Source organism: Pleurodeles waltl, chromosome 2_1 (genome assembly GCF_031143425.1).
Source record: "Pleurodeles waltl isolate 20211129_DDA chromosome 2_1, aPleWal1.hap1.20221129, whole genome shotgun sequence".
Lineage (NCBI taxonomy): Eukaryota > Metazoa > Chordata > Amphibia > Caudata > Salamandridae > Pleurodeles > Pleurodeles waltl.
In genome coordinates, this window is record NC_090438.1 from 777,957,283 (window position 1) to 777,980,115 (window position 22,833).

At 44.1% G+C, this 22,833-nt stretch overlaps 1 long non-coding RNA gene across 1 annotated transcript in view; it reads left to right on the forward strand.

Annotated features, from left to right (window-relative positions):
* The window catches only part of LOC138259169 (uncharacterized), a 107,975-nt gene extending 94,166 nt beyond the window's left edge, over nucleotides 1-13,809 (forward strand). Inside the window, exon 3 of the long non-coding RNA XR_011198656.1 lies at nucleotides 13,729-13,809. This is a non-coding gene — a long non-coding RNA (uncharacterized lncRNA). The remainder of the gene's footprint in view (nucleotides 1-13,728) is intronic.
* The last annotated feature ends 9,024 nt before the right edge of the window (nucleotides 13,810-22,833 follow it).

Below are 22,833 nucleotides of genomic sequence, written 5' to 3' on the forward strand. Positions count from 1 at the left end.
TGTGTTCGCAGTAGAGAGAGTGACCTAACTGCAACTCCCAGCAGACCCTGTTTCTGTAACTCCAAACACCAGCCCAGTGGTCAGTTGTCCAAATGCCCCTGTTTGAGATGAGTCTGTCTCTCTAACTCAATTTTGACTTGCTGACCCAGGATTAAATTATTGAGGAAAGGAATCACACCTTACCCAGTGTGTACAACAAGTATTCCTAAGGCTTCAAGCTGCATCATCAGATTGGTATTGTCAGTTGATACATTGACACAGCACTATGTACATGACTCCAGTCACATATAAAACAAAGTCCTGGGTCTGCTGCATCACAACCAACTAGGCCTCAAATGGTCAAAGCCATATCTTGTCTAGCCACTGATTTGGCTGCACTGTTGGCAAGAGGTCATTTTCAGGCCAGCCTCCCAAGTGTAACTGATCTGCACATCTTAGCAGCTTCTTGAGCCAAACTGGGTTGGCATTCTTCACACGTCATGTCAAATCACCAAATACCATGGCTACTTGCCGCAATTGGATTAACTGCATCTTAGGTTTGTACAAGGTATCTGCTTACTGCAACTCGAAACCAGTAACATTGTACGTTTTACATCAACAGGTTGAGCTGCCACTAGGCACACAGAGGCCACGGAACAGACTGCCACTACCCCCTGGATGAAGCCCTCAGTGAAGACAATACTCCTGAATGTCTTGACGCGAAGGATAGTTCTGGCCCATCTGGGCAAACTGATCAAATGGCAACAGAGTGTCTTAATGTGCCCACAACGTCACCTTCCAGCCTTGTTGCATCAACATCACAGGCAACCATTCGCCCCCCCATCTATGTCCTTAGCACAGTGTCTATCATCTTGTGCCCCCTAGTCCTGGAACCTGAGGGTGCAGATCCACACTACGGACACTGAGGGTCCAGAAACAAGTTGCTGGGGGTACCCTGTGGCCAGGGCACAGGCTCGTGGTTTTCAGGTGCATGGGAGGGATGCTGTGGGCTAAGAGGGAAGGCCATTGGGGCTGCTCTTGGCCAGAACACCATCAGCCATGTCTTAGGGTCTATCAGGAGTCACAAGGCATGATGGGCTTGGTGTTGGCTGAACTCCAAGAAATCAAGTTGCTACAGAGGGACATTCATGGGGACATGCTGGAGCAGATGGAGGCCCACAATACCAACATGCCCTCCAAGACAGGGGTGTTGAGTGATACAAGCCGAGCAGGGCTTTTCAACACCAGTCTAACCCTTCATTTAGCCAATCAACAGCAGGCCTAGCAAAAATGGTGCCAGACACTGGAATGGAGGCCCTGCCAGAGGAACACCAAGGCCCAGACACCCCTGCATCTGTAGCAGCAGATCCACCCCCCCCCGACACGCAAAAGGGGACATCCAGCAAAGAATCCAGGAGGTGCGGATGGCAAACACCCAACACTGCCAGTAATAACCCTCCTTTGTGTGGATCTGGATTGGTCCTGAACCACCTAACATTTCCAATGGGAGGAGTACTCTGGACTTTGGACTCACAGGCATTTGGTGGTATGACACAAATATATGTCAGTGTTGTGGCACCGGCACTGTGGCCTACAATAATGAAACACATCTACAGCTAAAAACAGGTCGTACAAAAAGAGTGTTTACCCATTCGGAAGGAAAAATTACTTGGTCGTAAGCTGGCACTACATATTTCTTGCCCATATGATGACACACATGATGCATCAGGCCCACCACAGCACACAAAACAAGTCCAATGGGCACTTCTGGCCTTACACCCAAACACTGTACAAGCTGTCTTGGCGCAGGTCTCATACACCCAAACTCTGTGACCTACATTACCTGCATCAGTCCATGTGCACTTCGTATGTCAGAACAGCACCACATACCTTTAAATGTCACAACTCTGAAATGCCCACATGAAGATGTCATGGTGAAGGTACCAGTACAACAAACAAAACAAGGAGCACAGGCTTGAAACCATACATATGACACAAGTCACATAGCAAGCTTCTGGAAAACAAAGTACATTGCAGGGAAACTGACACAAACAAAGCAACATCATCACGGTGGGGATGTTTCAAAAGCTATCTCATCAAGCATTCTTTGGCTGATTATTGCAGAGCACTAGCTCCCTAGCTGTATCCAAAACATTCACCTTAAAACATTATCACAACTACAGTTCATCATACAGTCACAGTCATGATATCACAAGACATACTTACACTCATGAGAAGTAGCCGTGGATGAGTTCTTCTTGCAAAGTCAGCTCCTTCCTCTTCACCACTGTCATCCTGAGTTAGCATTTCAGGATTCTCACCCAGTGGCGCTGCAGGTTTACCCTCCTCTATGATGTACGGAATATTCCTCCACAGGGTGATGTTGTGGAGCATGCAGCATCCCACAGTGATCTAACACACTTTCCCAGGTGAGTGGAGGTGGGCTCCACCAGTCCTGTCCAGACAACTAAATCTGGCCTTCCAGAGCCCAAAATGCCACTACACTGCCTGCTTCATTGAAGCGGACATCCCCTGGCGTAGTTGGATTCCTCAGCCAACCAAGGATGGTTTGGAAATGCTGAGCCCCCTGTTAAGGAATGAGACATAAGTGAACCAATAAATCCCTCACTTCATGATTGTAGCACCTGACATTGTTCACACACCATCAGGATAGACGTGACTTACCAACCATCCAGGTCCTCTCTCTCTCTCTCATCAACTGAGGTATGGAGGAGTTCTGCATTATGAAGGAATCATGGGCTGGTACCGGATAACGGGCACACACATGCGAGATGAAGAGATCCCCCAAACAGACAATTTGCATGTTGATGGAATGGAAGTTCTTTCTGTTGCAATAGACTTGTTCAGTGGCCTGCAGTGGCACCAAGCCAACATGTGTGCCATCAATGGCCCCCACAACATGTGGGAGGTGGGCAAAACCATAAAAGTCAGCCTTCACATTGGCTAAATCCTTTCATCGGGGAACCTGAGATAGCTGTCAATTTGTTTCATCATTGCTAAAAGGAAATCCTTCAACTCCAGAATGAATATAGGTTGGGTCATACCAGCAGATAGGGCCAAAGAGTGTTGGAAGGACCCTGTGGCCAGGAAGTGCAAGAATGACATCAGGTCTGGCTCCAACTGATGGCATATGTGCACTATTATTTGCCTATCCAGGTGGTATAATTGAATTATATGCCGCTGCCCCATGGTTTGAAGGTCTGGCAGTGGACTGTAGACAAGAGTTTATCGTATCCTCCCTCTCCCAGGGTACCTATCTGTGACAAGTCATGATTTGTAACATTAGTCAGTGTGTCCACAGCAACATACATGATGCATACCTGCAATATGATGTGACAGAGCATTTCTAACTGGATAGAAATGACACATAGTACACACAGTACACATCCCAGGTGGTAACTACACAGAAGTCACATGTGACCTCCATGATTGCCAACAATGTGTCCATAACATGGATTTGGATGAAAATCAACTATCTGCTACACAATTGCCCCTCAAAAGGTGACTGTATTTTCTGACCATCAAAAAGACCATCGGCAATGATGGATCATGCACCGCCATCAAATAACATCTGTGCCCTGCAACACACTACACTGCTGGTTGTGTAGAAGGACGTAGATGACAAGACAGAATAAGGATGTTTTTGATGCTACAACACATATTTTGTAGGTGTGAAACAGTTTACAGAGCCAAATACAGTATTTCAGGCCACCAAAATGGCAGATGCCTGACCTACTCCAATTGACATTAGGAACCGCCCGCAACCGCCACCAGAAGTAGTTTGGGCGGCAGAAGGTTCCAATTGCAGCAGACACTGCCACAGGCTAACATTGTTGCCTTTTGTGGTTGCGGCCCAATGACTGTGTCTGTCGGCAGTGATGACCGCGTAAGTAGTGAACATGACTGCCATGTTGTGCAAATTCACTCACTTGACTCATGACACGTATTTAGTTATTTATTTATTTATTTATTTACAAATTATGTAAAGTCTATACTATCGCCAAAACTGGCATCCTGGCACAAATCTAACTGGAGATTCATCCTATGTGACAGAGAGTGAAATCTAATCATCGGGTAGGAAAAACTGACTAGAGAGCCTCAGTTTGGAAATAGCCAAGTCTTTAATGCTTTCCTAAAAGGTAGAAGATCCAAAATTAACCTGAAATACGGGGGCAACTTATTCTTAGTCTGAGGAGCCTTATTTGTACTTGAGCTGTTGTGTGCCGCCTCTGGGAGCAATCATGCCATGGTCAGCAGGCGATAGGGCCCATGCCTTCTCTGCAGAGAGCTGGAGGAGCTTGTTGTTAATGAGGTCCGTCCCCTGTATAGACAGCTCTATGGCTCACCAAAAGAGGAGGTCAGTACATCATTTGCACAATTGGCTCTGTTCGACACCTTCCCTCCTCACGGTTACAATGTGACCCTGTGTGTCAGTTAGACTTCTTGTCTCCCTGTTGTTGCAGTCTGTGTGGCATCAATGGGATGTACATTGTGCAGGTACTGGTGGCCGCCGGTACTAAATGTTGTGTTCATGAACATTGTGTTGTGTGATTTTTTTTGTGGTTCTATATCCTTCTTGTGTTGGATGCACATAACTAGGCAAATAGACTTTACTGCCATCCAATGACATCTCTTTCCTATGATGGTTGTAAATGTTGGACAACATGTATGTGCATAACAGCATGAGTATATGCATCATGTCTGAGTCATTTGAGGATTTTGTAAGCAATGTGTATAGTACCACAGATATTCCAGCCCACTTCTGACCTTGCAAAAGTGTTGTCTGGAAAGCATATTATGACTCATTCTGCCCTTCAGATTGGTTGCAACACAAACAACATGCCATATGGCTAATGGCCATTTGATGTACTGCCATGCATGGATGTGATGGAAATGTGAGTGTCATGTATGTTCTGTATACTCAGCCTGCAGAAATCAGGGCCTGACACATGAGGTACATCCCAGAAGTAGTCCATATGTGCATTTTACAACATTGTCAATGTATATATGATAGGTCCCTTACTCCCACAGCTCTGTTGTCACCTTCACATATGTAATATTTGTCCTGTACAGGCTTAATGCACAAACACAGTGTTGATTACTGGGAGGCCATGCCATGTAAGTCAATAGCTTGGTCACATAGCAGAAATTGTACAGTACATACCTTTGTATGTTGGATGCCTTCTATGTAGGATAGACACATATGTCCATAGGAGTGTTCTGTGGTACAGGTACACACCACAGAACCCCTCTTCCCTGAAGTGGCATGAGTCTGCATGTGGTAGGTCACAGGTCCACACATGCACAGGGAAGACATTTTCTGTACCTACCACGCCAGCCCCTTTTTGCCACTCAAGTGTAAGGGAGAAGTCTGTACTACGGAGATTGCCTGTTGGGACTCTATGCAGTGAATCAGTCTTGCAGCATGTGAATGTGTTGGTCCTTTCAGGCCTAAGGATTTTATCCTTCAGAAGCCACATGTGTAGTGTTTCATTCTGGTCACATCACACTACATGTTGCTGGAGTGAGTAGGCTTGCTTAGTCATTGTAAATCGTGAGCAGAGTAGTGGGTTAATCTGCAGATGGGTGCAAATATTTGTAGTCATGTCCCTGTACTTATTGGCTTGTGTGCTTTACACTTGTGGTGTGTTGACAAATTGAAATTCTTTAGCTTTGCGTTTTCGATGTGTGTGTCACAACAATTTGTGCCAAAACTTGTGATTGTAATCTCTTGATTTGTCTCTTGCATCCATACAGGTAAACACCCATCAGAAGAAGGAGATATGGAGAACCATTGCCTGGAAGGAACGGACCCTGGTGGTCCACAGCCGACAGAGCTCCCACTGTCGCAAGAGGTGGGAGAACCTGAGATGCTGGGCCCAGAAAATCCCAGAGGTCCAGCTGGGGCTGTCCTCCAAACGTGATGGGGCACACATCGGACCATGACCCCCGTAATGTCCTGCATCCTGGCAGTCGCATACCAAGACCTTGATAGGCATTTGACGGAAGCACAGCAGCTACACAGGGGTGAGTACATGACATATTCCTGCCTGTAAAATTGCCAAGCTAATATGTTAGGTTCTGACATCTCCCCCTGACGATTAGGGATGAGCCATGTGTGACACAGTAGATGAGTGACTGTTTGTGTAGATATGTCATGTGGTGCATACTGATGTGCCTTGCCTATTGGCCTAGGGACCTAGGACACAACTAGGTATAATCCACAAACAATTTGCCCTCTAGGGACAACACATGGTTGTATACATTGATCAGTCAAGTAATGTTTGTTGTTGTTGTGGGTGGAAAGTCTACACCACAGACTAGAACTCTTCAGTGTTACAGGTCAAAGGAAAGGAAGTGATGGATCACTGTCCTCAGCTATGTGTCTGGTCAAATGAGTATATTGGCATCTGCCACCCAGACTCTACTTGTCTTAAGTGTATGACGAGTGCTGGTGCCTCACTTCTGTCTGTAATGTGAAGATGGCCATAATATATATGACAGAGCATACATTGTTATTTGGTTCAGCTACAGATCAAAATGTTCCCTTTGTAAGTGAGGAATGTCCATTGACATGATATGCGTGCCATGACTGTTGCCAACATTCCTTGTGCCTGCATGTGTCCTTTTCTCTTTTGACAAAATGTGTACACTGCTGTTAAACCCAGACCTGTGACTGGGGATGAATGTTTGTTTGGTACCACTTCCGGTCCATCATTTTTGTTTTTTTGGTTTTGTTGCCATAAGTGTGCCGGGTAGGCTCAGATGTGGGTCTCGGGCTCACTGTGCCACTGGATTCAAGCTAGCCTGGCTGCTGAAGGGTGATACCCTGAAACCGGTCCCAGGATGCTTGTTTCCAGTCCTGGGAGGATTTGGCCTGGCAGTTCGGGCTGGACTGTTCCCATGGGGAACAGGGTCAAGACTGATTTGGATATGGCTGTGTCCAAACTGGGGTGAGCAAAATAATTGACGGATTAAACCCAGATCTGTGACTGGCGGTGAATGTTTGATTGGCTCCACATTCCGTCCATCATTTGTGTTTGTTTGCTTGTGTTTACACTGCTGTTTCATGCATTGTCTACCTAGGTTCATGGGATGATTTCTGTATTCCATCACATACATGTGCATGCCAACCTGTGTTTGGAATAGGACTTTGCAATGGGGGTCCATTTCATGTGGTATTACAGACAGGAGTGTGTCACCATTGATTGTTGGCTAACACATATCCTCACCTGCCATTGCATGTCATTTGGATTATACAGCTGCAGTAGCAAAGAGGAACATGACGTTTATGACTACAATATTCAGCTGCAATGTGCATTTCCGTGTCATTGATGTGGCATCATGTGGGAAAGTGATCTGCACATGTGTAATGGATAAGGTTTGTAACTTGACATTTGGCATGCATCATGGAGAGAGTTGAAGTTACAATGGAATGGTATGTGTTTGGGCACACCGATTCATCCACAGACATCTAGGTTTTTAGGACCAGAATGGAGACAGTGTTGTATCTTCCCATTGGGCAACATGTTAAGTGCCTTCTACTAGTACTTTCAAAGCTGTTCCCCTCCAACATACAAAGGTCAAATGGTGTTTTCTGATGCAATCAGAGTATGTCATTGTAAGGGGTGGCGAAGTATCATGCCAAGCCAGATTCCCCAATAATAATATTTCGCTCTGCTGCCCTTAATTCGGCAATCATGGTGCAGGGATGGTCACTTGTTCCAAGCCAGTAGACCAGCTTGCCCCCCTTCCCATCCTATAGATCTGACCCAGGGTATGAAGCTGGCTCAACCTCACAGAGTCCAACAAATTGTGATTGAGATCCAGACACACATGTTCTAGCCTGCACTGCTCGGCTGGTGTAAGGAAAGTGTGAGTGCCACCAGCTAGGTTCATAATTTCATGCTCCAGGCACGGGACATCCACTTCCCTACTCCTCGTCCAACCCCTTATAGAGGAGAAAGCCTTGCCTCTTAGCTTCATCTTAAATGCCTCCTGCAGCATCACCAGGGAGGCTAAAAGCCCTTGTTGAATTTGAATTACTCTGCTTGAGTGTCTTGGATCTCATCCAGGAAGTCCTCATCCCACAGCCACCATGAATTAAACCACCTCAGCCCCCTCTCTCCCCGGTCACCCCCACCCACTGACAGAAGTACCAGCGAGTGGTCTCCAAGGCTCAGGGAAGAATGCTGGTGTGAGTGATCAGCCTAATGTCAGAGAAGGAAAGAAGGAAGAGTCAATCCAGTATGGAGGACATGCCAAATGGGGGGGGGATGTAGTAGATATATTGTCGGACATTAGTGGTGATTTCCCTGGTGCTTGCTGATCCATTGTGTTGTGGATTTTAGGAGCATGTCTCCCTGACATTTAGCACATTTTGTCCATTTCCATGCCAAATCTTTAACATATCTGAGCAACATTAGTACTAACTCCATGACTCCATTGCGACAAATTTCACTTGGTGAAGTGCGCATTGTTGATACATTCTCAATGTAACATGAGTATTTCCATGTCATCTTCTCCCAGCTACTGTATCTCTGTCAGCAACATGTAAGGATTTTGGAGCATCATTTGTTATTGTTGTGTTATTGTGAATGTGGCAAATAGATGTCTGCATGACCTTGTGTGGGATCTGTGAGAATGAAGCTGGCATTTGGCTACTACTATATGACAGCAGGTAACTGAGGTATGCTCCATGAGGCAAGGTGATTGCACAGTGTCAACCATGCAACTGCAGTTGTCTGAAATCCAGATTTTCCTGTGGGCAACTGTTGACAGTTGAGATGGCATGCATGCATATGGTGTGGTACATGTAGGAGCCACTTTGATGCAGTTTGTTGCTGGGGCCTGCTTGATGTCACGGTAATGTTTGGTAATCACAGCTGTTGTTAAAGTGTGTTAAGAAATATGTGGTGATCCGCTTCCTCTTTGTATTTGCAGCATCATCCCAGGCAAGCAAAGGAGACAGGGCACAACCAAGTAGGGAAGCATCTTGCCCCTGTACCTCCAGTCAGGACACTACTGACACAGAGGGACCCAGTGACCCGGAGGGTGAAGGAAGTGTCACAGCGGAGACAAGATCTACATCTTCACCATCGGATTCTACCTCCATTGGCCACTCCCTTGTGGTGGAGGGCCCATCAGGACCTGCTCCTTTGCCATCTTTGTCCACCGCCCCCAGTTCTATCACCACCCTCTCTGTTGCTCCCCACCCAGTTGGCTGTGCCTGCTCACCCAAGAGGGTGGGCGTCTCCTGTGCCACAGGTACCTCCGCCCCAGCCCCTGTTATTCATGCTGCCCTGAGTGAGGATGCTATTGACCTCCTGAGGAGCGTCTCTGTGGGGCAGACTGCCATTGTGAATGCCATCCAGGGGTTGGTCAGCCAACCTCAGCAGACCAATGCTTTCCTGGAAGGCATTCCTAGTGCCATTCCTGGCCTACAGAGATCTTTTCAGGCTCTGGCCTCTTCACTGATGGCAGCTAGTCACTCCCCACATTCTTCCCCCTCCAACTTCCTCTTCCCAATCCAAATTCCCCATTCCCTTACCTAGCCCAAGCACAGAGACACATCCGCACCACTCACCTCAACACACACAAGCAGCACACAATGACACAAACACGCAAGACACACCGGCATAAAGGCACTCAACATACACTCACGAACACAACATTAGCCACCACTACATCAGACACCCCCACCACCTCCACCGACCTACATACCACATCCAGCAAACCCCCAGGCACCACCACAACAGCCAGTGACACATCCACCACACTTACCATACCCGCAGATACCACTCCAACACACACACAGACATCCACCACACTCACCATTCCCCCACAAAACAACACAACACCCGCAGACACATCCACCACATCCAGCATATTCCCAGACACCACCCCCAGCAGACACACAGACATCCACCACATCCAGTAAACCACAAACACCACCCCAACACACACACACACACACATCAAGCATACCCACAGACACCACCCTAACAGACACACACACACATCCACCACTCTACCACCGAGCACCTCCACCTCCCAACCCCCAAGACATGCAAACACCCACACTCACACATCCAGCAGTCACCACCCAAACAGAAGCATGCCTCACACATGCACACACCCAAAACATCTACACCCACACACCTGGCAACCCCTCCTTCAACCTCCAAATCTCCAACCCCTTCTGATGACCATCCCTGTGTTCTGAAGGAGAGTTTCTTTTTCGACCTTGCCCTTTCCACTGTTACCTCCAAACCCTTCCCAAACCTGAGGCCCCCACCCACATCCCAACCCATCCCTTCCACACCCAATCCTCCTCTGCCACACCTGCACCCCCTGCAGCACCCGTAACCCTCCCCCCAAGAGGAAGCCCACCCCTCCAGAGAAACAGTTCACCCCTCCTGATTACAAACCCACCAATCCCAAATCCGACCCACCCCCCAAGGATGATCCCTGAGGTGCCTGTCTGCCCACTTGATGCACATTCCTATGGAGGTTCCCTGGTAGTGATAGGAGTCAAGTGTGGACACAATACTGTGCAGAGACTTTCAAAAGGACTGGCCAATGGCCTTTGCTATTATGCATTTTATTTTCAGTTAAGAAACCCAAGTTGTTGTTGTGTTTGGTATACATTTGTCCTGCAATTCCCTTTCTAGCTTTATGTTGTTCCTAAGTAACTTGTGTTGTTTGCCTAAAGTTGTGTGTCTTTCAGTCTGCTTGCAGATCCATTTGCTGTTGTTTGCAATATCTGCTTTTGTGGGCAGTGCTGGTGTCACCCAAGACAAAGGTAGATGTTTACTGCATGGATTTGTATTTTTTTCTCCAAATGGATTGCATTGTGTTATGGTTGCTATGGTAAGTATTTCATCTTGTGAGGTCCAATATCAGCATGTATAGTGTTAGACTTGTACCCCCAGTATGGATTGTAGATACATCTCATGTGTGGCAGCTTGAGTTTTCTTTGTGCAGACCTGAAGGGTGTTCAAATGTGCTAACTTCCTTTGTATTTGACTGTGCATGTGTCCATTTTGCTATGTGTACATTGTAGCTACTTCATCTAGGTGTATGGCCCATGCTGTTGCAGTTGTATGTGCTTTCTTGACTTGCACTTCCACATAATGCAGATGGCCATGTCAAATGTTGTTTTAGGGGCATGTGCAAAGTGTTATGTGCCCCAGGACAGCATCCTTCCATGAGTGCTCCTGATGCCCCCATCCCTATTGTGTAGGTATTGCTTGCATTGTGAGCTTTGGATATTTGTCTTTCTGAGTATTGTGCATCCCATTGTCCTTCTATTGTGTTGCAATATGGGTGATTTGTGGGTCCATTGCAGGGCTGTTTCTTGGGAGGGGTGACACATCCATGCATATGTGTGTTGTATCTGATGACAGTCCATGGCATGTGTGCAAAGTGAGGATGTCAGTTGGATTGGTATATGTGATGTTGCTGCGTTGTTGCTTTTTTGTGACACTATGTTGTGTACACTTCACTGTCCCTGTGCCTAAGATGTGCAGATGTGTGCTTGCTTTTGTGTAGTGTGGCAGTGCAGTGTGAGTGACCTGCCTAAAAGGGGCGTTTAATGGTTGTGAATGTGCCCTTTTTGTGAATGACTCCGACTGTGGACACAATGTCAAGTGTACTTGGTGCCGGTATTGTAGGCCCCATATAATGTGGACGACAATGCGACAATCTGTTGTTAAGGTTAGTGGCACAGGTAGACGTGTGTACTTACTGTCGGTTGCGTCTATGGTGGTGTGGATTTTGGGCTTCATTGATGTGCAGAGGCAGGACGTGTGTGGGGGGCTCAATGACAGCACAGGATATCTAACACTACCTGCAGGTGAGTTGTTTGCTCTATACTCTCCATTTCCACCTGCTGGGATGCAGTGGTTGGACCGCTACGGTCACATTGGCGGTGTGGAACGTCATAATGAGGCTGGCAGAAACACTGTCTCTGTTGACCTGTTTGTCTTGTCTTGTCACCGCGGCGGTCAGCACTGCCTTGCAGTTCGGGCGGAACTGTGACGGCCTTTGCTCCATACGCCCACCAAGATCGTAACACTGTGGTCCGACTGCCAGAAAGATGGCAGTTGGCCCGCCACAGCTGCCATGGTGGTGCATGGACTGCCAAGCTCGTAATGAGGACTCTAATGTCTATATGCATTGGAACCTTGCAGAAAATTCTGGGACAGGAAAGGTTTTATAAAGATCTATTTTTGTCCTAATTTAGCCCATGCCCATCACTAATTCTTTGCCATAGACTATTTTATCATATCTTCTGTACTTTAATATAAAACCCCACCAGAATTAATTGTCATTGTATGTCATGATTCTGGCATCATTTGCCACAATGTTATTGATATGCGTCTTGGGGATGCATAAATGCTCAAGGTGGTGCTTACATTTTTCAGATCACTCGTAGTATGATTAGTGTAGTGTGCTTCTTAAATGTTTCAGCTTCCAAGAGGGTTACTGTATGTGCTATGGGGCTGGTTATTGTACCATTAGGTTGCTCATTATTCTCTCAGGATTGCTTCATGTGCCAAAGTGGATAGCCAGTATGCCAAGGTAGTGCTGAATAGACTATGTGCTACTCAGTATTCAAAGGTCATGCTCAATGTGCCAGGATGCCAGGAAGCAGCTGATTAGTGTTCAATTGTTGCTGCTCTGAGTGTGAGTGGGCTGTCAAATATGCCAGGGTGTGCAACTCAAAATACACAAGAAGTGTGAATGATTCATTTGGGCTACCCGAAGGACATGTGGTGGTGCTCAGTGTGCCTTGCAGAGCTCAATTCTCCCAGGAGCTACTCAGTATGACACGGGAGAATGTCATTATTCCAGGTTTGCAAGCAATGTGCATGGGTGCAGCTCAGTGTGTCAGCGTACTAGAGGCCTACAAAATGTGGCAGGGATCAGCTTAGTATGTCAGGGTACTAATGCTCACTATGCCAGTGCATGGAGTACAGTTATTAAGTAGCCACTCTGTGGAAGGGATAGAGATCACTATGCCAGACTAGTCCCTAGTATGTCAAAATCCAGTATCTCATACCTGGGATTGTGTCAATTGTTCCAGGGTGCTGTTCAGTATATCATGGTTCTGCTCCCTTCCTTTTTCACAACGTGCATAATGTCCAAGGTATTACTGTTCCAATTTATTAGGATCCAGAAAAGCCTGAATGGGCTTTCTCTTGTGCATTAGGAAAGTACATTTATATGCCTCTCACCTGATATCCTCTTGCCCTGCTGTTCGACTTCCTGGTATTTCATCTGGAGTGGAAGAAGTGTTACCTTTTTCTTGTGGACAGCAGTTAACGTTCGATTGTGTGTCGTGGCATCAGCAGGTTAAGTTTAAAACTTCCATATGGTATCTTTGAAGTGCTGCATTATTCCCTCATTTATAAAAGCATTCTCTCGTCAGCCCTGAAAGCCATAGAAAAATGTGTACAGAGCAGTCATTATTTCTGATGTTAATACAAACATCCATGTAAACATAATAGATGGAGGACTTTGAGTAAATTGCTGTGAAAATATAATTAGCTTTATCATATCGCCGAATCAACAGTTCTAAACAATATCAAATCTTTGTTTTGTGGACATATTATGGAATGTTAGCAGAAACTTTTATATACTGTATTGTTTTTTATATGGCTTAGCGGCGCTGAAAATGAATTATCATTATTTTTCTAATTGTTACTCATCTTTCTTTGTTAGCTATGCCAAGGCAATCATTTCCGTGATGGCGCAGGGCTGTTGCAATCTACTGGTTACTGTTTCATACAATCTAGATTTGCTACAAGGTATGGTTCACTCTCAGTTTTTTATATTATTTTTTAAATAAACAAAATTATTTTGCAAAATTTTAAAAGCCACCAATTCATAAAAGGTTAACAAGAAGTGAAACTGGAATACATATGAGCTGTAATAAAATAATCTAAAGCTTTGCAAACATAAAACAAGTATCATTAGACAGCGCAGACAGCAAACGTGCATGTGGTTTATTGTAAGGGGTTACTGACTGTATAGTTACAGGTTTTAATTAAAATCAAACCTCCCTCAAAAACAGTAAATTTAAAATCGAAGGATTTTCTACAATGGCCCTTCAACAGGAAAAATGGGTAAATAAAGCAAATAGAATATCATTATTTTAGTGCAACAGCGATAGTCAGTAGGGTTTTCCAAATACCTTTGAAGTGCACCAAGGTGTGACAGATCAATCTAAATATATTGAGAATATATTCGCTGTGTTAAAAGCAATTTTATGTTATTTTTCACATATGTATCAAGTAGAAAACTTGGCACAGGGAAAGATCAACACTTTCCCAAGTTTGTTCTACTATGTGCTTCCTAATTTGGAACCTAAAATACATGAGAGCCGCAATCCCTGTATAAAAGCCCAGCTCTAACGTCCATATTACAGACGTCACTGGTCACCAGTAAAAAAGAAATGACACAGCTACTAAACTGTTATAAGTTATTACGGTTGAGTTCTGACTTCACTATACTCACTGCCAGAGCCAGTAACCAGAGTGAAAGGCAGGTTTTAGAACATAATTATAGATGCATTATAAAACAAGAAAAATAGGAAATGGCTTTTCCTTTTTTGATGTTTTTAAAAAAAAATAGGGAATGTGATCAGCAGAAATAAGATATTTATGGCCACATAAATATAAGCCAGCGAAGGAAACATAGAATCTCTGCATGTTTCTACACAATCCGAGCCACTGCATTTTTTACTTGATTTACATGAAACTGTTTTTAATATCTTGTTGCAAAAATTAGTAGCTGTTTTAGTGTGTTTAATTTTGCCCTCCAGATTCTAATTTTAGTCTTCTGTTCTGTAGTGAACATCAAAGAGCAAGATACCAAGGATTTAATTGGGTTTAAGAAGTATGATGATGTGACCATGTATTAAAAGAAATAAAATACCCTCTATCGTACATTAAAACAATACTACAAGTGAAGTCCGAGTTCCATGACTTTATAGAGGAATTCAACCCTTTTCATCAATATGGTTTTGGAAGTTGTTGGTGACTTGCAATATTCATGCAGTGTACAGACAGCGGACAATTTATCCTAAGTATAGTAATGAATCCTCCCCAGATTAAATGATCAATCTCCAAAGCATTATCAATGGAGGAGCATTCTTTTGTGTGAGACTGACCGTCTCTTATGCCAAATGAGGCTGCAAAATACCTTTTGTGGACAAGTAGTACACTACTCCTTAGGATGTGTTTGGTTGGACGGTGCCAGTTTTTAGTGTGTGCTAAGTGTGAAGTATTCTGCTCCTATTGTGCCAACCATAGCTACGCATAAGAGTGTATTGGAGCAAATAGAAGTAAAAAATGGAACACTCTATACATAGCTTAGTTGTGTTCAGTTGAAATTGTGGGATTTAGCAGTATGGCTTATATGGCAAGTGTTTTCATGTTTTGTATGATGATCAGTGAGATAGTCTTGTGTCACTGCAATTATTTTGCATCAGGGAAGTAGGTGAGCTAAGCTATGATAAAGCTTATGATCCTTGTGTGAGTGCTAGGTTCTGCTTCTTGAATGGATGGGATCACTCTTCAGGTGTTGGGGAACAAAAACAGTCTTGACTGTCTTCCAGATGCTTTTTATATTTCTTGTCTTTGTTGAGAGGAAGTTCTGTAGTTTTGGGCCTGTATACAGAAGGAAGTTCCACCAATGCATGACTTCTTGTAGGGCAGGTGGGTAGCAGGAGTGGGTAGTCTAACACAAAGTATTCAGTACCCCATAAGTAATGTAGAGTGCCCTAAAGGTGAATCAATCAACACCTAGAGGCTAATTAAGAAGATGGAGGACTAGACTAGGGTGATGTGGTCATGTACATTTAGCTTTAGTGGTTGTAATGTTGTGCGGGACAGGATTTTCTACACCTCAATCTCCTTGAATAGCCATTACCCAAACCCTGATTACAGGTTGTATGGATCTTTGATTGTGCACAGAAAGTAATAAGGAGCTGTACATCAAAATAAGATCATTTTAGTTATTAAGGGCTTGATTTAGAGTTTGGGGGACGGAGTTACTCCGTCACAAATCTGACGCATATCTCACCTGCTGTATTACAATTCCATTCTAGCCTAGGAAAATTGTAATACAGCAGACAGGATATCCGTCACGTTTGTGACAGAGTAACCCCTCTACAAAACTCTAAATCAGGCCCAAAGTCTTTTAGTTCAGTCAATAAAGAGACTTGGGCCTTCATTATGAATGTGGCGGTCTTACAATTGACACACTTGTGGTGGCAGTCTGGACAGCCCTCAATGCGACAGTCTGACCGCCACATTAAAACCCTGGCGGTCGAACCGCCAGCAGTTCTGCCCTGGGGATTACAGCCTCATTCTCCGCCAGTCTTTTTGTGGCAGGAACGCCACCATGAAAAGGCTAGTGGAGAAAAGGTGAAGAGGGCCACAAGGGTGTCCTGTTCAAGGGCACTCCTGCCAAGCACCATCGCAATGTTCACTGTCTGCTTAGCAGACAGTGAAAATTGCAAGGGTGCTGGGGCACCCTGCTGGCTACAGCATTGCCACCAGCTCGATTTCGAGCTGGAGACAATGCTGTAGCCAGTTTCCTGCTAGGCTTGCAGGAGGAAACCGAGGTTTCCATCTGCCAGCCTAGCAGGAAACTTTCAATGGGTCTGGCAGGAAGGTAACCTGTGTGGCAGCAACGTTCACATCGGATGTTCGCCGAACGGTGAAAACTGTCCACTGTGCTCCTAATTAGGCCCTTGGTGTCAAGTGAAGGGCTTTATTTTCAAATCTGTTAGATTTTTATCTTTTAATAATTTAGTAGAAATCGGTAGATCGCAGCATTAGAAATTATCTATATTAAGATTGTGAGAAAAGGTGTCAGTTCAGATACCCTTAAAGAGGTCTGGTGAGAGAAATCAAAGAATAAGCATAAAGCTTTTGCATCATAAGCTAGAAAGTGATCTCAGCTCAAAATCAGCAGAATTCAGAGAATCAATATAAATGATCTCTCACATAGAGAAGTACAAGAAACTCAGGGTAGAGCCTCCAGTCAGAGTGTGGGAATAGGGGTCAGGAATCTTCTTCTCTAAGGTTTGGATCTGGCTCTCATTCAGGTCTATTCTATCTCCCACTCTAGGAACACAAACTAATATAAACACACACATTCTATGTTGCAACATTATTTTGTTTCATCTTTCATGAAAGGATAGGATTTTAGCAAGTTCATAGGAACACATTCACTCCTCATCTTCTCACAGGAGCATAATTGACTTTCAGACATTAGTCCTTGAGATGGTACACTGTTTTTTTCTATCAGTCCGGTCTACTTTCACATGATTAATTCTTCCTGTGGCTTATTCACTAGTTAACAGTAGACTTCAGAAGTTGTAACAGCTGCAGCAGCAAAGAAAACAAAAGCATCTTGTGCAAACAATGTGAAAAACAACTTTCAGTATTTATACACAATTTTTTAATCAACATGGCATTGTCAGTTTGGCTAACTTTAAGTAAATATTTTCCTTTCAGTTTACAAGCCTAGAATATTTAATATGGTTACCTACCACAAAACTGTGCACTTAGCATCTGTTTATTTTTATTGTAAGCTTTGCACATCACTTTATAAAAGCATTTTGTCAACAGATAAAATTCACTGCAGCAGTTTCTCCCTTTTGATGGTTGAATAACCATCTCAATTTCTGTTTCTGTTGAAAATCAGCTACCACCAGCAGAAGCTCCTTTGTCTAAATTCCTTACTACAATAGTGGTTTCTGTAAATTCTAGTTCAGGTTTCAGGTAAAATAAATTCTTTGTAAATTATTCTATCTTTCTACTGTCATCCGGCATTACCGAATAACAATCTTCAGGTTTCAGCATCTTGCAGACTCCACCTTTTTCTACCAGCAAAATATATAACGCTAATCAATCTTGCAAAACCATTTATCTAATATCCACTTATTCCCTGTTACCACCTAGCAAAGCACCAGATATACTAGTCGCCAATTTATCCATTACTGCTGATAACGTTCTAATGTTTTCATCATTCAAAACTATTTCTACAGATGTATGTTTGCTCCAAAAATGCCTCTCCGTAATTGTGTCCCATCATTAGTGCATTTATGGGGTAGTGTCATCATCAAAACAAGCTATTTTTATAATACATTTTGGGAAACAACAATGCTAAATAACAAACACCTTTTCAATCAGCACAAAACTGGAAATAAGCATCTTGTCCACAAACAAAATAAACTCCTGGAATAACTCCATCGTCCTTTTTAAGATTTGAACAGGCCCTCTCAAAGCTTCAAATGTATGTTCACAATTGGTAACCCAGATATGTCTTTTCCTAACTTGGTTTCTTCTTTTGTACACACATAATCTACCATTTTATCATCTAGCTAATTTAAATTTTAGGTACACCATTTTATTTGTATATTCATCTTCTTCCTTCTTTCAGATATTTGCTAAAACATCTTCCCCTCTATTTTTACTATGGAAAATGTGGGTTATTCTCTCCTCTAATGTTAAAATGAAGTTTTAATTTAAAGGTCTCATTAAACCAGTTAGATTCTTTTTGATTGCCTTAAAAATGTCTATGACTGTAGGTGATCTAAAGAAATACTGTGGAGTTTCCATGTCTTTTGCCTGTAGATGGGGGTTCATTCATTTCTATGGAGGAACTTTGGAAAGAATTATGTCACAATTGAAAAAATAACATTCAAAACATTCCTGTCTATAAAATAAATTAAGCAAAATACTGCATGTAATCACGTATGATAGTGGGATATGGTGATATGTCACCTCTTCTGCAGCTGAAGAAGATAAGTGTGGATAAACGTAACAATCCTTAGTGTCTAAAGCCTGAGTGTACTCTTTTTTTTTTAAGTATGTTTTTATTTAATATTTCAATTCACATAACAAACAGTGTCTACAATATGATGCTTACAGCAATGGTAGAACATCATACAGCACAAACACTTACAGTGGGGAACCAGCTCAAGCCCAGGACCTCCAGACAACCACCACAGCCAACATGGAGTAGGGCCACCCCCACACCACAGCGTCCCAACAGTTCTCTCAAATGACAACCAATGGTTAGGATTAAGGCTCTGCTGCAGTGTCTCATGGTATGGAGCCTGGGTGGGTATGCGGTGCGAGGCCATGATAGTCCTTCCACATCCCCTAAACCTGATCAAATTTTCTTGGGCAACCCCTAGTTTCGTATATGACGATCTCTGCTTCCATAAAGATATCCATCCCAGATATCCATTGGGCTCTCATTGGCAGTGCAGGTGACCCCCAACTCAGGGTTATATCCCTCTTCCCCACTATTAACCTAAGTGTGTAGAATTCAGTTTCTTGTTTGGCAGGTCAACATACCCGGGGACATCCAGGATTACAAACTGGAGATTGTGTGGAATCTCCTCTTCAATCACTTCACTGAATTCCAGAATGATCATTCTCCAGCACTCCTGGATCTCCCAAAACTCCCAGAGTGTATAATAGAATGAGTACTCAGTGGCGCTGCATCTAAGACAACCAGGCCGGGGTAGCCGTCCTGTTTATGCAACGTGGCCCAGTCCAGATACACCCAATTAGGATCCTCAACTGGATCAGTGAGAAGCAGGCCCTCATTGCCACCTCCCAAGGATGTATCAAGGCCACCTCCCAGTCTACATTCTCCATTTCCCACAGGTCTCACTCCCAGCATTGCAGCAAGGGCCCCAAGTTATCCAGGATATTATTTATCAAGGCCATATAGAGTGAGGAAACTGCCACCCTGCCCAATGGGTCTTTTGGTAAGAGGCTGTCCAGTGCAGCTGTGTTGGACAAGTCTGTCCAGTCAAAACCCACAGCACAAAGGGCATGTTTGAGTTGTGTGTATTTGAAGAATTGTGTGTGTGTGAGGTCATATTCAACTTGTAAACTATCAAAGAGTGTAATGGCCCCATCTTCTATAATATTGTGTACTGTTTCATGGCCATCTGGCATAACCCTGAAGTTGGTGTACCTCCTTGTACGCCACCCCCACCCACAGTGGTGTTTCTTTCATGACTCTTCTTTTCTAAAATATATGGCTTGCATCTTGTCCAAGGCTTTTGGAACTGCATCTTGTCCAAGACTGTCAGAACTGACCAAGCTGGGGCCCTTTTGTCTCGTCCGTTGTGGAAGTAGTGCACCATTGTAGGGGCCACCATAGGGCATCTGTCCAAGAGGACTGCTAGATCACCGACCAGGATGTAGGTCTAATCATTAATGACTTGTAACTGAGCTGCCCAGTAGTAGGCCCGGATGTGAGCAGAGCTATCTACCTGGTATACAGGGATCGGTATAAGGTCTTCAATGCAAATTGGGGAGCTGAACTGTTCCGGAGTAATGACCTCACATCTCTGTCTATCCGGAGGAAATAAGACTCAGGATTAGATAGGAAGTATTTTGGAGGATATACAATAACTTTGGGAGGGAAACAATTTTATAGATGGCCGCTCTGCTGAGGAGTGTCAACTCCAACCTGTGCCATCTAGACACGTCATTCTGAAAGTTAACCAGAGGCCTCTCCAAATTAGTCTATATGAACAAGTCTCTATTCATGGTGACACACATTCCCAGATAGCTATGACCATCCTCCACCCTCCGCAGAGGGGCCTCCACTATGGGATGGGGGTCCCAATTGCCCAGGTAGTACAGAACCAATTTATGTCAATTGATTCTGTAACCAGACTTACAAAGGCCTCAAAGGTCCATCAGAGAGGGTTAAAATGTCTCACAGGATCTGATGTGTATAGTAGGACATCATTGGTATACAAAGAGATCACATCTCTCTGCCACTCCGCCAAAACATCACAGCACTCAGGAGCATGGTCAATCCTAACCCACGCCATTGGGGTTTGATGCAAAGAGCGAAGAGAAGGAAGTAGAGGGGATACCCCTGCCTCATTCCCCTCACCAGCAAAAAGGTCTCAGAAATCTCTCTGTTGACTCATACCACCACCATGGGTTCCTTATACCGCCGGGACACCCAGTTACAAAAGCAGGGTCAGAACCCAAAGCGCCTCAAGACCAATTTCAGATAGAACCAAAGGATGGAGAGGAATGCTTTTTCCTCATCCGTGGAGACAATGGCCAGGGTAACTTCATCCTTCCGCGCTGCATCGAGCGAATTGAACAGCCTCCTTAAATTCAGCCTGGTAAAACTACGAAGCATAAACACCTTTTTGATCTAGGTGAATGAGCATTGTGACAACAATGTTAAGCCTGCGGGCCAGCATAGCTGCCAGCAGTGTAGTCTCAACATTGAGGAGTAATATTGGGAGATAAGTCCCACAGTCTGTTCTGGGCTTACTGTCTTTATATATGACTGTGTGCACGAATCCTCAAACATTTGCAAAAGGTTATGCTCCACCAGCCCAGCCAGTCTAAACAAATCCAGGGTAGCCTATTGGGCCCTGGTACCTTACTGCTCTGCATTGCTGTGAGTGTCCCCCTCAGCTCCTCCAATGCAAAATCGGCCTATAACATTTAAACATCATCCTGCAAATGGTCCAGGAGATGTAACATAGCCAGGAAACATTCCATCTCCTAGGTGGATACCTGAGAGCACATGGTGTACAATGCACAGTACTGTCCGGAAAATTCTCGGGCGATGTCCCTGCTGGCGGTTACTGCCCCCCCTGCCAGGGTAACAATTTCCCCCACCCATCTTGCCTCTTCCTCTCTACATATCCCCCACATAGTAGAGCTTTTCTCTGGGTTGCCAGGTAACAACCACATTGCGGTATTCCGCCCTGGCATCATTCAGCTGCTGGATGACAACGCATCAGCTAATACAATAGCACTGTGCTCAAGGTCTAGAATACGGCATTCAAAAGTATCCTGTCTGCCATGGTGTGCTTCTTGCGTGCAACCTTTGTTTGTATTTTGTCACGTAGGACAGTTTTATATGCTTCCCACATAATGGCAAGGGACGCAGTCAAGTCCTTGTTTTCCTCAACGTATATCTTGGAATCCAATCTGAGTTGCTTGACAGTATCTGAATCCTGTAACTCCCAGGCATTAAATCTCTAGAGCGCCCCCCCCCCCTTGCCAACCCCTTTTGGCCAAAGTGACCAGTAGAGGCAAGCTTGAGTGTACTTTTGAAATAATGTAGAATAAACATTTGTTGAAAAATCTTTTTTTGAATAATCTACAAATGAAGCTTTTAATTTTGTCTCATCTATTGTGTGTGCAGGAGTTCTAGATGCAGGTGTAGATAATGGTATCTCTATCTCTGGTATTAAATTAATTCCAACAAATCAAGTTATGATTACTAATACTGCAACTATCAATGTAACACCTATGATCCTACATCAAGCTTTGGTAAGGAAACACATTTGTCTACATTAGACCTTGAGTAGTATGTAGCAGCAGGCAGGTTCAATATTCTGCTTTAACTTCTACTTGTGAAAACAAGCAGAACTGGAAGGTTGACTGCAGTTATTCAATTCAGCTTAAATGCAATAATCTTTGTGAGTCATCCATAGCCCTACTCCACCTTCTTCTGAATGTGTTATCTCTAATCTTCTACTGCGACATTGGCCATAAGAAATCTTCTTAACTCTTTTATTTACTGCCCCAATTTTTGTATTGTTAGTTTCATTTATTTCAGTCTTTTTTGTGGCTTTAAATACAGTTCACCATTTGTTATTGAAATTCTCTTCAATTTCAAGTTCAACCGTGCTTATGAAGTTTTTAACTGTAGTATTTGTTTTAAAGATCTAGGTTTTTGGTCCACGGTGTTCAGTATGGCATATCATGGAATTTCAAATACTTCTGATTTCAGTTCCTTTGA